The following is a 14,944-nucleotide window of genomic DNA, read 5'->3' on the forward strand; positions in this document are numbered from 1 at the left end:
ATTTCCTGATCATGATATTGTACTATATTTCTTTCAAGACGTCAATACTGGGGAAAGTGGGTACAATCTCTCTTATTTCTTACAACTGTATGTGAATCTATAATTATGTCAAAATAAAAAGTTTTCTTAAAATTAATGAATAGGAGTAAAAGAAATTAGCCACTTTTAGAATTTGCTCTTAAAGGTTCTGTGTAGACACGCAAAAAAGCAAAGAAACTTTAGCTGAAAAGGACTGAATTGATTTGCTGGTAAGGAAAATTTCTATAAGATGCAGGTTAGGCAATTCTGAGTAAAGAAAATGAAGAACGAGTAAAAAAAAAACATAGTAGCAGAACCTTCTGGAACTCACCAGGATTTGAACCATGCAACTTCTGATAATAATACAAATAAAACTCTCCAAAGCAAAACATTTCATCATTTCAGTTCCTATACTGTGCATGTCATAATGATAGCTACAAGTGTAAAAGAATAGCCTTTCCATTCTACCTTATTCCATTTAAAAGTCTAGCATATGAAATAGTAAAATGAACCTCACATTCTCTGTTATAAGATAGGTGAGATAAACCACAATTAAAAATTGAGATGCCTGATGACCAGAAAAAGAAGTATTAGGCTGCAACCCAAGAGTCAACTAAATAAATCCCTGGCATTAACTTGGAAATCTCTCTAACAGTTGCAACATAATTCAAATTATTAATGACATGATAGCTGATGTGCTGCAATCCTCTCAGTAGTGATACTAAGTTATACTCCCCACATGTACATTCGCTATAAATCATCATAATTAATTTTAGTACAGCCCTGAGCTATCATTAGTAATAAATCATGATAATGATTACATTCAAGTTTAATGTCATTGACTACATGAATGATAATGTTATTAACAAACTAGATTGAAGGTCTTATCTAAAACTAATGCTCTAATAGGGAGAAGTAAACCCCTTTCCATCTGAAGCCCAGAGTAACTTAGTGGTTGCCAGTACTGTCTCCATATGAACTCTGATGGTGTAAGGTGGATAAAATAAGAAGTAATAAGTCTCCAATTCAACAGATAATCAGGCCCCTCTTCATAGTAAAAATGAAAGATAACCTTGCATTTCCCACTTGCAGAGTCATTAGCCAAGGCTTCCAGCTTCCTGGAGAGAGATCCAGAGAGCTGATATTGTAGGCACCTAAGAAACTGTGAAATATCCAGGTCTCCAAGTCGATATTACCAAAGTAGAGATGTTGCCAGAAATTCAAAGTTGCAGGGTAAGTTAGAACAGGAAGAACATGTGCTCACCCAGCTGAAATCAGCCATCACTGCCAGGGAGGGCCTGGTAAAGAATCCATACCCTCGTTCACAGGACAGAACCAGGGACAGTCATGTGCACATTTCCCCTTCTTCATCTCTGACCCCAACATTTTCACTTATTTCTTATCTTGGACTGTTTCACTGCAAGTCACTTCAAGTCGTTTTCTGAATAAAGTACAAATGAAAGGATAAAAATAAATGTCAACAGTACACTGGCCTTGCTTGCTGACCTTGTTTGCTGTTCTTGAAGGCCTATATCTGCCTTCTTTCATTGTGGCATGTTGGCAGCTTAAGTTGTGAGGTTGTGAATCGCCATCGATCAATTGCTGATTTGGACATGGGCATTTATGAAGAACTGTCCTGATCAGAAAATAACCCATCTAGTCCTTTCTGATCCCTTCAATTCACCTTTTTTGATCCAGTTATTATGATTCTTGATACACTCACAAACAATAATAGTTAACAAATATCCTCTGAGTAGACACTATGTGCCGCCAGGCATTATTCAAGTGCTTTACATGAATTATCTCATTTAATCCTTACAATAAGCTTCCATAATAGGTACTGTTATTATTCCAATTTTACAGTTAAGAAAACTGTGGTACATACACAGAAAATTGATTTGCCTAGTGGAGCTGTATTCAAACCCAGTTCTGTCTATGTGACTCCATCCCTAAAGCTCATAGGTAGTTCCTAGGTAGGGTTGCCCAGCTAAATTTGAATTTCAAATAAACTTTTTTTTTTTTTTTTTTTTTTAGCATTCTCAGTACTTCATCTTCTTTGCCTTGTTTTCTTTTTTAATCACAAAAGGAGCAGATCACCACTAAGGAGAGTAAGGACTGAAAATACAAAAGGATTCATGAGCAATAGAGCCACATCCATGGAGGGTGTGAAGATTGAAAGGTGGGCTTTCAGATGGAAGAAATGACATACACAAAGACACAGAGGAGATAAAAATGAGCTAAGTTTTCTCACTGCTCTTAGGAGTTCTTCTCCTTACTCTCCAGCTTCTATTTTCCTCACCAGAAAATCACTGAGGAGCCTATGCTTTGAAAAAATTTTCCTTTTCATTAAATCAATTCAGTCATGGTAGCCTTTAGGCAAACGAGACTTAAAAGCATTATCGCTAAAAGCTTTTCTTCCACTGATTGCTGACAGACCAACTTCTACAACATATCAAACACAAAGTGTCCAAGGCAAATACAACATTTTCTCTAGAAGCTATAGCTCCTCAAGACAACTTTATGTCCATTCGTAGTACCACCCTTCTCCCAGGCACAAAACCTAGGAGTCATCTCTGGCCACTCCTCTCTCAACCCCACATCTAATATCTTTGATCTGACTTAAGTTGCAAGTTACATGTTAATTTTCTTATTTATACCACAAGACTATGACATTCTGACTTGGCATTATAACCATGTTATTCTTAGGATAACAAATGAGGGCACACATATGCTGTTTATCTGACTGATGCTCCTTTCAGAAGAAGAATATATGTTTATTAATTTTAGTATAAATCCCATAGTCAGGACTTCTTCATATAAAAGAACAACAATGTAAACCTTGGCTATTGGGAAGGTCACAGACTTTGGATATGAGCCAAAGACCTCAGTTTTATTTATTTTTCCTCTTTAAGCAAAGCCAATACAACACAGACTTAAAGACTCTTCCACACTCTTAATCAGATCATGCATGTCTCTATAGAGTCTAATATTTTTTGCAACTATACCTTATACCAACACAGAATATCAATCCATATACATACTCTTCATTGTGTACCTCCATGCTTCTTTGATCTTTTTTTTTTTTTTTTTTTTTTTTGAGACAGGATCTCACTCTGCCACCATAGCTGAGATTACAGGTGCATGCCATCACACCTGGCTAATTTTTGTATATTTGGTAGAGATGGAGTTTCGCCATGTTGGCCAGGCTGGTCTTGAACTCCTGACCTCAGATGATCCACTCACCTCGGCCTCCCAAAGTGCTGGGATTACAGGTATGAGCCACCACACCCAGCTGCTTCTTTGATTTTTGTTACTCCTTCATAGTCACATTTTTGAGCCTGGCATCAGGTGTCATCCACATACCCTGTACCTTTTCATCTAATCCTTATAACAAACCTGTCAAATGATCAGTATTATCATCCCTATTTTACACACGATGGTAAGTCACTCCAGTGACTTACCAAAAAAACACACACTAGTGAGTGGCAAAGCTTGAATTTGAACTCAAATCTTCTGGCTCAACACCCCATATTCTTTCAACTATACACAGCTTCTCTTGGATGCCAAGTGCCTCCATTTGCACCCTACTCCAAATTTTCACCTAGGAAAAATATTTTGTAAGGTTCATTTCAAACTCTATCTGCTCCATAAACTCTTCACTGATCATCCAATCAAAAATGAACTCTCTTTACTTTGATTTCTTTACCATGTTCCCTGTCCACTCAGTCATTCAATAAACAACTGAGCACCTACCGTATGCCAGCTTCCATGGCAGGTGCTAAAGGAACAGCAGTGAATGACACAATAAGGATGCTGATCTCATGCATCATATATTTTATGGTATAAACCAGAGAATCATAGTTTCCAGTTTCATGTCATCTATAGCCCTTACTTTACAGATGAGTAAACTCACATACATGAAGTTCAGGTTCATGCCATTATAAGCAGGTCCCAGAATAGAGGCCTTCACCTATCCTTCCCATCAACATTGTTTATCTCCACGGCTTCTTTTCTCTACTAGGCTGCCAATAACTTGAGGGCAGGAACTGTGGTTTAAACATCTCTGTACATTCCTCAGCATTAGCACAGACATTCAAAAATGAGTGGAATGTGTGATAATGGTGTCAAACCAGGAAAGACACATTATCTACCCTCTTAGATCTCCAATGGACAAAAGAGCCAGATATTTAACATTTAAAAGTATGTTACAATTTCAAAGTATTCCCTCACATCATTTTTCAGCAAAAGAGCTTTCATAAATTACAGATATACACTGCTGAGTTAAACTTGTGGAAAGTACCACATATTTCCAAAATGGAAAACATTGTTTTCTGTGATAAGAGCCTTTAATCCCTCATTGTTTTCTCCCTTAATTCAAATCCCAATAATTATAAATAGCACATTAATACATAACTTATCTGGAGGCTACATAGCTATCAACTTCCACCATGAGGAAGTCACCTAAAATACAAAAAGAAGCAGAGAATCCCTCTGAGCAGCCAAAATACATTTTTAAAAATACAGGCATTAAAGAAATATATTGCTTCATTAATGTCAATATATTAGGTCTTTACTGTTTTGTTCAATGCATAGTTACTGAGTGCTCGTGCTTTCTCTGTGCCTGAAAATCACCCTGGAACTCTTAACTCTTATTTGGGGCATGATTCTAATAGACATATACATCTAATTTTCATGACCCATAGCCTATGAAAAGCAGCAAGCAGAAAGTGGATAAGGTTGGCTAGAAGCAAGCTATTCTATCCCATCTTCCTACATCATTGTAATTCCTACCACCACAGGCACACGTCATCAATGCCAAAGAATGAACACAAGGCAGCGCCAGCCTATGGATTACTACATTTCACATTTAGGAAATAGTTATATATAAATATACTGTGGAAGAGAACTTGGGTTCCTTCTTCACAGCAGCCAGGTAATGATCAGACAGTAATGGCTAATGGAAGAAATAGTTATTTTTCTTTCTGTATTTAAGAGACAAAATCATTCACTATGCATAAGTGAAGGATTTTGTTTCCATGAGACTCAAATTCCCTGTCCTTAAATTATTCTGCTTTTGAACAGAATATATGTGGATTACTTTTCACCAGCAGAGGGAGGTGAAAAACAAGGAAGCTCTGAACATTTCTCTCTTCACCACAGAGGTTAAGTCTTTTTGCAGTGTGACTGATTGGCTCCCTTTAGCAGCATAGTTTAATTTAGAAAGGTCAGGAAATGGTGTTTAACGTCTACTGAGTCAACAAACTTAGGAAAAACACAAATGGCAAAAAGAAAACACTCAGCAGCATTGGCCCTTATGCAATGGCTCCAAGGAGAAGAGCTGAGGGAGAAGCTTAGCAACGTCTGCACCACTGCACACTCAGAAGAAACTCTTTATGCTATGAAATCACACTTTGCATATTTTTACAGTGTGAAGACATATGCACTTCAACTCAGAGTTTACTCTTTGTTGCAATGAAACTGATGAAATGAAGGCTTTTGTTGTTGTTTTTACATGAATATCATCAGGGCTAAACCCAACTTCTTGGCAGGACCAGGGGGAATGGGCAGAGGGAGGCCATCTCCTACTGCTGCTACTACCCCTGAGGTCCAGCAAATGCGGGCGTGAGGGCCTGGGGAGGAAAGGCATATCATAGAGAAAAGAACTTTCATCTGAAGAATGCAAGGCTTTTGAAGTTATGAGGCCCAGAGAGATGTTAAAATGAGACCACAATCACATCCTATCCCCCACGTGAGCTATGAATTCATCTCAAAACTATGTGCTTTTGCCACAAGTAGCTATAAATTAATCCAACAATGCCACACTGGACACTATAACCCACACCCTATAGCCTACCAACATATACCAGTCGCTAATCAATGTACTTCTATAAACCAGTGAGAATTCCTGACAAACAACTTTGTATCAATCCACTCCTTGTTCCCCTTTTTTACCTTTAAAAATCCACTTGTAAATGCTGCCAATTGGACTGTATATTCAGGGCAATTTGCATCTATGCTCCTGGTTGCAATCCTCAAGCCTGGCCCAAATAAACTCTCTAATTATATTAATTTTGCTTTAGTTTCTTCCTTTTAGGTTAACACCACTTAGGATTCTCCCAGGGAGGCTTATTCAGCTTATCCAGGTACATAAATCTAATTTTCCTGCCCCACAGCCAATGAAAAGCTACAAGTAGAAAGTGGAAAAGGTTGGCCAGAAGCAGGCTATTCCATCCATCCTATCTTATTACCTCATTGTAATTCCAGTAGCCACAGGCATATGTCATCAACACTAAAAAATGAACAGAAAGTAACAAACTGGGAAGCGCAGTATGATGGTTAATTTTAGGTGTCAACTTGACTGCATTAAAGAATACCTAGAGAATTGTAAAACATTACTTCTGAATCTGTCTGTGAGGGTGTTTCCAGAGGAGATTGGCATGTGAGTTCATGAACTGAGTGGAGAAGATCTGCCCTCAATGTGACAGGCATCATCCAATCAGCTGGGGGCCCAGGTAGAAGAAAAAAGGCAGAGAAAAGACTATTTCCCCCTCTTTCTCCTGAAGCTAAGGACACTCTTCTTCTCCTCTCCTCGGACAGCAGAACTTCAGGCTCTTTGGTCTTTGGACTCCAGGATTTACACCAGCACCCCTGGTTCCTGCTATGGGTTCTCAGGCCTTGGGCTGAGAGTTATACCATCGGCTTCCCTGGTTCCGAAGCCTATAGACTTGGCCTGAACTATGCTACCAGCATTCCAGGATCTCCAGCTTGCAGATGTCCTGTTGTGGGACTTTACAGCCTCTATATTGATATGAGCCAATTCCCCTAACAAATACCCTCTCGTACGTCTGTATTTCTATATATATCCTATTGGTTCTATCTCTCTGGAGAACCCTGACTAATGCGCACAGTACAAAATAACTATCAGACAAAACCACAACCAAGGATAAAGAGTATCATGCTTTAAAAAATGAAAATTTTTCAAACTATTTGCATCCCCTGAGAAACAAGGACAGGGATAGCAAATCTAGAGGAAGTCCAAGTTCTAACATAAACTTGTTGTGTGACCTTGAACAAGTCACAGTCCCTCTCTTTGCTTCAATTCCTCCATCTGCAAATTGAGAAAACAGTATGGACTAGAGAATCTCTCAAATAGCTTCTCAGTTCTAACACTCTGAGCTCAGTGATTCAATTGCCAGATTGAAAATATGTAAGTAGCATTATCTTCCCAAACAAAGGTTATCACATGAATTTGTTTGTTCATCATAAGAAAGACAGGTCAATGATTATAATTATAATAGGTCAACCAACCCATATGAACTCTGCTCAATTTCCAGCTACATAATTATATTGAGGAACAGGAACACTTGCTAGTTTGAGCTGACAGCAAAATTCCTCTCTGGGAGAGAACTGTTTCTATTTAGGACAAAGACCACGCTTGGTTATGAAGATGAGTCCCCTGGGCAGAACCTGCATGGTCTGGGCTGAGACCAACTTAACAGCTAAACTGCTCTAAACAAGAAATGAAAATAATTTGGGTGGTTAGAAGGAAATGAGCTGGAGAGGGAAAGAGAAGAGATGGAAGGCAGGAGCAAGAGGCCCTGCAGCAAAATGGACAGTTAAATCACAAGTTTAAGGGAAATCTGGTACTAGTATTGCTGGATCAAATTTTACTGGGCATCTTGTATCTTAACTTCAGATGAACAAAGAATAATTTTTAGTATAACTTTTCCAAATATTGCTTGAGACATATTGAAAAATTAATTTTTCAGAAGTTCAGATTTTACTGGGTGTCCTGTATATTTATTTGCTAAATCTGGCAAGTCTACCAGTGGCAGAAACGACAAACATTTTAGGAACTTCAATCTGAGATTGTTTAGCTATACTAGGGTATAACCTTCCTTAGGGCTACCACCATAAAGTATGATTACATTAATTAGAAAAAGTTGATTCTTCCTCCTAGTACCTATCTAAGGCACAGGCTTAATGAGTGGTTCATGGGTTAGATTTCAGCCTCAATTCTCCTCTAAATCCTGCCTCCATTCCATGTCTTCAAACCTTTAACAAAGTCTTCTGCACACGGCCCTAGGTCAAGAGTATGGAAGACAGTGAATGAAGGTCTCCTGGCCCCAGAGTACAAGATTTGCATAGAGAAATGCGGGAAAAGAGAAGCAAGCTTATTTCAGGATATGTGCCTCAGAGGAAAGATCAAGGATTCAGTGGCCACAGGGAATAGCATCCAGAATGATTGAGTAGGAGTCCTCAGTCCTTGCCAAAAATCCGAGATATTAGAGGCGTTGTAGGCTGCCCACTGTATATTGGGTGGGAATTAGAGTCAATAATAAGGGAAAGGGTAAAACCTGAAGATGGAACAAATTTGGAATATAAATGTGGTTATATAACTAAAGAGGGAAGTAGGGAGTTCATGGAGAAAGAGGAACTCCTACTTATACTCAAGACCCAGGTCAACCGTTACCTGCTCTGTAAAGCTGATGGTTCTAGGCAGAATTTATTCATTTTTCTTTGTGCTCCAATTCTCCTGGCACCTGTCTCTGTTAGAAGCCACTTGGAAAAAAACAATCAGAATATACTAGTCTCTCTGTCTCTCTCCTCTCTCTCTCCCTCTCTCCATTCTCCCTTTCTCTAGAAGCAGATTATGAGTTATTTGAAAACAAGGACTGATATATCAACTTACTAATTTTATAGCCCAAGTGATTGGCATATACTAGCTAACTGATACATTTGTGGAAAAATAAAATATATTTTGAGTTTAAAATTAAGACTGTAGAAAAAATAATAGTCAAGTATATGGCGCTGTTTATAGTTGTTTTCTATGTTTTTAGAGGGCAACATAAGAGGATAGACATCTCAAATGCAACATGAAGGAAGTAGAATAGGCATAAGAAAGAAAAGAAGAATAATTTCAGCCACAGGGTGATCAGGCTCTAATGTAGATTTTTTTAAAAATTCATTTTTAATTCACTTTAGTCAGTTCAATATGATCCTACCTCAGGGACCCTTGCAGATCTAAAATCCTGTTTCTCATGGCTCTAAACTCCAAGTACAGCAAGAACAGTAGCTACCATTTTCCTAACTCAGTATGGCAGTTCACTATTCAAATTGCAAGGCTATGCAAATGACCAGGAGAGCTGACGTTGTGGGAAGATTTGCCGGAAAAGGAAAACAAACTGCTAGTCCATAGGAAACTCACAGTTACCTACTTTTATTCCCCTCTGAACTTTTCCTTTAAGGAGGAAGAGATGCAATTGACTCCTGAAAGCCCTGCTAATTCAGTCCTGTTGACTAATCGGCTTGGGTTAATTTTGGAAATGCTAGAACTGTCTGAACTCTTGTATAAAAGAATTGTAAATAGAAATCTGGAAAGGAGAAAGGAAGGACAGGTCAAGTCTTAGAATAATATTGCTAATAGTGATGAGAATGTTTCTGCCCTACAAAATCTCGTGGCTTCATTCTCCCTCTTTTGTTCACATTTGACTTAAAAGAAAAAAAAAATGCATCCCTCCTTTCCAATGTTAAGTCCACTTGACTTGGTGCTTTTGTGCCCATCCCTCTTTTATTAATTCTCATTGTTTCCACCCTCCTCCTCTCTTTTGTTTTTTCCCAATTCCTCTTACTCTGGTACCTTTCTCTTGGCTTACACATATGCTTGGTTCTCTCCAAAGCCTCACTTTTCTGCATCTCTGCTCCCTTCCAAGCAAACATGACTCGTTCTCACCAATATCCAGTTGTCCTCTCCTCCCAGGCATAAAAAGTAAGCACTGTCCACTCTCTTGCAGTTACATAGGCTTATGTGACTCATTTTCACCAGTGAACTATGAGTGAAGTAACATGTCACTTAGGGCAGAAGCTTGGAAGAACAGGTGTGAAATGTCCATGCACTCTTTCTCATTGAAGCGGCAACTGAGGAGACTTCGTGTTCCAGAAGGTACAGCAACAGATGATTCAAGTCTCTGTTAGCCTGGGTCAAACAGAGACCTCTCCTCTGGATTATGATGATTATACAGTATGAGTGAGAAATCAAGTATTTGTGTGTGTTAAAGCACTGAGATTTGAAGGTTATTTGTTAATGTTATATTGCTTAGCCAATCCTCATTAATATAGTCCTCTTTCTCTCTCTTCCACTTTACTAGCAGATTTCTTGAAATAATAGTCTAAACAGTGGTTGTCAAATCTACCTGTGCGTAAGTGACACCTGGAGTGCTTTCTTTTTCTTTATCTTTTTCTTTTTTTTTTTCTTTACGTTCTGGGATACATGTGCAGAATATGTAGGTTTGCTACATAGGCATACATGTGCCATGGTGGTTTGCTGTACCTATCAACGCATCATCTCAGTTTTAAGCCCCACATGCATTAGGTATTTGTCCTAATGCTCTCCCTCTCCTTTCCCCCCACCCCGTGACAGGCCCTGATGTGTGATGTTCCCCTCCCTGTGTCCATGTGTTCTCATTGTTCAACTCCCACTTATGAGTGAGAACATGCGGTGCTTGGTTTTCTGTCTGGAGTGCTTTTTTAAAAGCCAGATTTTTAGGCCCCGCCCCAGACTTGATGAATCTGAATACAGTTCTGAGGCTTGGCAATCCATATTTTTACAGGCTCTGCAAGTGACTCTGAAGCAGCCAAACTGCACCAATCCTCAGACATGGACACCCAGAGTTTTACTTTCTCACCTCTCATTTACACATAAACATTCTGTAACCTGACTTCTCCATCCCTCACCCTTGCCACTGCTGAAAGTGCTTTCTCAGAAGTCATGTAAGACTTCCAGGATCTCCTAATTGCAAAACCATTCAGTCCCTGTTCTATTCAAATTCCCTGTAGCAACTGGCAAAGTTATCTGCCACTCCCTTTCGTGAAATTCTCTTTTCCTTTGGTTTTCATGACATGATGCTACTTCAGTCCTGTGACCAATGTGTTTTTCTTTTTCTTGTTTCATCCTTAGTAAAAGTGACCCTATACTTTTTAACAACATTTTTATTCATTTTGACAGATTTCAGTTCTGATTGTGCTCTTGCACTTTTTAAATGGTTGATTTTTAAGCCATTTTATTTATTTTAAATTTTTTCAAAAAAAATTTGTGGGTACATAGTAGCTGTATATATTTATGGGACACATGAGATGCTTTGATACAGGCATGCAATGTGAAATAAGCACATCATGGAAAATGGGGTATCCATCCCCTCAAGCATTTATCCTTTGTGTTATGAACAATCCAATTATACTCTTTAAGTAATTTTAAAATGTACAATCAAGTTATTATTGACCAAAGTCGCCCTATGGTGCTATCAAACAGTAGGTCTTATTCGTTATTTATATATTTTGTGCCCATTAACCATCCTCACCTCCTCCCCAGATCCCCAATACCATTCCCAGCCTCTGGTAGCCATCCTACTCTCTTATCTCCAAGAGTTCAGTTGTTTTGATTTTTAGACTCCACAAATAAGTGAGAACATGCAATGTTAGTCTTCCTGTGCCTGGCTTACTTCCCTTAACACAATGATCACCACTTCCATCCAAGTTGTTGCAAATGACTGGATCTCATTTTTTTAATGGCTGAATAGTATTCCATTGTGTATAGATACCACATTTTCTTTATCCATTCATCTGTTCATGGACACTTAGGTTGCTTCCAAGTCTTAGCAATTGTAAACAGTACTGCAATATACAGAGGAGTGCAGATATCTCTTAGATATACTGATTTCCTTTCTTTTGGGTATACACCCAGCAGTGGGATTGCTGGGACCTATTGTAGCTCAATTTTTAGTTTTTCGAGGAACCTCCAAACTGTTCTCCGTAGTGGTTGTACTAATTTACATTTCCACCAACAGTGCACAAATGTTTCCTTTTCTCCACATTCTTGCCAGCATTTGAGGTAGGGAGAGCGTAGGCACTTATGGAAACCTATTGCAGTAGGATCTACCCTAGTTTTGTTTTACATTTCCAACTGCCTTTTGGCAGTATCTCCATTCAGATGTTTAACCACCATTGTAAACCCAACATGTTCAAAATCAAGCAAATCTTCTCATCTTTCAAATCAATGACTTAAGCTGATTTCTCTAGTTCTATGAGTGATCCTATTTATCTAGTCACCCAGGCTTACAAATTTGCTGTCATCTTTGTTTCCTCTCTACCTTATTTCCAACATTCAGTGAGTTACCTAGTATGATGGTTAACTTTAGGTGTCATCTGGATTAAGGAATACCCAGATGACTGGACTGGTAAAGCATTGTTTCTGGGTGTGTCTATGAGGGTGTTTCCAAAGGAGACTGACACATGAGTCAGTGGACTGATTGGGGAAGATCCACCTTCAATGTGGGCAAGCACTATCCAATCAGATAGGAACCCCAGTAGAACAAAAAAGGGTGGAGGAATGGTGTTTTCTTCTCTTTCCTTCCGGGAGCTGGGACATTCTTCTCGTGCACTTGGACATTAGAACTCTAGACTCTCTGGCCTTAGGACTGCAGGACTTGAAGCTTTCAGACTTGAACTGAGCCATGCCTGTTAGGGAACTTCTCAGCCTCCATAATCATGTGAGCCAATTCCCTTAAAAAATCCCCTCCTCATCTACATCTGTATCTGATCTATATAATCTATATCTGCATCCTATCTGCTCTGTCTTTGTGAAAAATCCTGACACCAAGTCAGAACCAATTTAGCTCTCCAATATGTCAGTCAGTCCTGTCTCCTCCGTTCTCCTTCCACTGCCACCAGAGTAAGTCAGGCTCACATCATCTCTACCTAGACCACTGCAGTGGCCTAACTACCTTTCATACTTTCAAGATATTCTACAGAGTGCTATGCAATTCATGTTCAAAGTAAGAGCTGCTCTAGCTGACACTGGAGTTTACCCCAATATTTCTTTCTAGCCATGTTTCTTATCACTCCCCTACTTTACCTGGTACTGTACCTTGACCATGACCCATGTTTTCCAATCCCTCTGCATGCCTTAATTAGCTGAGATAAAACATTCTGTATTTACTGAGAGCATAGAATTTAATAATCACCTCTCTACCCTCCTTACTGTAATTAGAGTGCCTTGCACTCAGGAAACACAGCTCAGTACATATTTGTGGAAGTATGTGGTGTTCTGTGGTTCACAGAGGATATATTATTCATCTTCAAATTTGCTTGTTAACATAGGTTCTGCATTTGGCAGGACTCTACTAATCTCACTCCCACCCCAAAATATACAATTCTTTGTGGCTGATGTTTGTCAGCTTTGGGCTAACCTAACTGGGCCACAAAATGAGGAAAGACAGCCATTCTGGAGCTTTAAGAGCATGCCCCTTGCCCAGGGAAACATGCCAGGTCATACGGAGGAAGACTGTATTCGTGAAATTACTTTTGGCACCAAGTTCAACCCTTTGCATCTTGCTTTCCTCTCTGCTTGCTCCCTTAGGCTTATCTGGCTTCCAGCAAACACTGCCCTTCAAGCGTGATGACCTGTTTGATCAATCTCCTGACTCTTGACCTTCCTGCTTTCCTTCCTAGGTATAAATTACATTATTCCTCCAGACTCAGAATTTTCTCAGACTCAGTTCCCAGACAGCATTTGGCTTGGCCTCAGGACCTCATGACTAGGAAGAGCGTAGTTCTATCCCATTCCAGGAGAAACCATACAACTGTGGGGCTGCTTTCAAATTTTGTGCTCAAGTCTGATGGCAGTAACTAAAACCATCTGTTGTCTTGTTTTAGCACGAGTGGTATAGCTTGCAAATGCCTCGGCGCACCACTTTCCATCAATTATTCTTGAAATTCTAGGTTCTGTTGTGGAGGGATGTCAGAAACAAAGTTGATTGGCCTCTTAGCAAAATCTCTGGTGCCAGAGAGGGACTGTGCATTGATTTTCCCCATTGTGTGTGTCATCCTTATCACCTCCCAGCATACAGCTCCTTGTTGGTACTTTTTCTAGACTGAAACGAAAAAGCATTATCTATTTTTTTCCCATTCTTACCTGCTGAAAATCCTGTCACCCTTTTATGCTTCTGAGATGGGCGATAAGAAGGTCTTGACTAAAGGGCTTCAGGACACTAATCCAGACAAATGGCAGATCTGATATCAGCATGCTTGCTCTGCTTCTCTCTTCACAGTTCTGGAACAAAAAGTATAGGACTGTAGGGAAAATATTTACTCATTCTGTAAACATCTGGGGAGCACCAACTCTATGCCAAGTGGAAGGAATCCAAATTTTGCTTCTCTCAAGTAGTTCACAATAAAGTAGGAAAGACCCAAACACATCATTTCCTTTTCTTATTATAATCACTTAAAATAAGCATTTTCTCACATTCAGGAGGCCTCTGTTCAACTTTTTCTTGCCCACTTCCGTCTTTTTTCTTCTTGCAAAAGAAAATGAGTTTTGCTTAGGGAATTTAGTATATAGATCCAGTGGACAGAAGATAAAAGATTTCCATGGTAGTGACTTACTTATAGCATTTTCCTTGCAGAGATTATTCCGTCATAGAAAATATTGCATTAGCATGAGAGGTTGCCTCATTTCATCTTCCTTTTGTCTTATGGAACCCCTATTGTAAGAAACACGGAACTTAAAAATGTCCAACCTTAACGAAGAGATCACTTCCCAGTATTGTGAATACATGGAGGGTAGAGGTGAGGCCATGCTACTAGAGAAACACAAAAGGTTGGGCCTAGTGCCTGGCCCAGGCTGGGAAGTGGGAGTCAGCAAATGGTTCTTAAAGGTAATACTTGAACCAAGACTGAAGGATCAGGGGAGAGGGAGGAGAACAAGTCAGGCTAAGAGAGTCTCATTCATGGTAGAGCAGAGAATGGGAGTAATGGCCTCAGGATGAGGACTGGCAATGACACACAGCACCTAAAGATCACTGGCCCATCAGCAAAAGGAAGGAAATGAGGCTAGCATGGCAGGCAGTGTCAGGTTACCAACAAGCCTCTT

The 14,944-nt window shown here is 39.4% G+C and overlaps 1 long non-coding RNA gene across 1 annotated transcript in view; it reads right to left on the bottom strand.

Moving 5' to 3' along the window:
- Positions 1-10,948: 10,948 nt before the first annotated feature.
- LOC144338840 (uncharacterized) overlaps positions 10,949-14,944 on the bottom strand; it is an 86,758-nt gene continuing 82,762 nt past the window's right edge. Inside the window, exon 2 of the long non-coding RNA XR_013413224.1 lies at positions 10,949-14,125. This is a non-coding gene — a long non-coding RNA (uncharacterized LOC144338840). The remainder of the gene's footprint in view (positions 14,126-14,944) is intronic.

The sequence above is a fragment of the Macaca mulatta genome, chromosome X, assembly GCF_049350105.2.
Source record: "Macaca mulatta isolate MMU2019108-1 chromosome X, T2T-MMU8v2.0, whole genome shotgun sequence".
Classification (NCBI taxonomy): Eukaryota; Metazoa; Chordata; class Mammalia; order Primates; family Cercopithecidae; genus Macaca; species Macaca mulatta.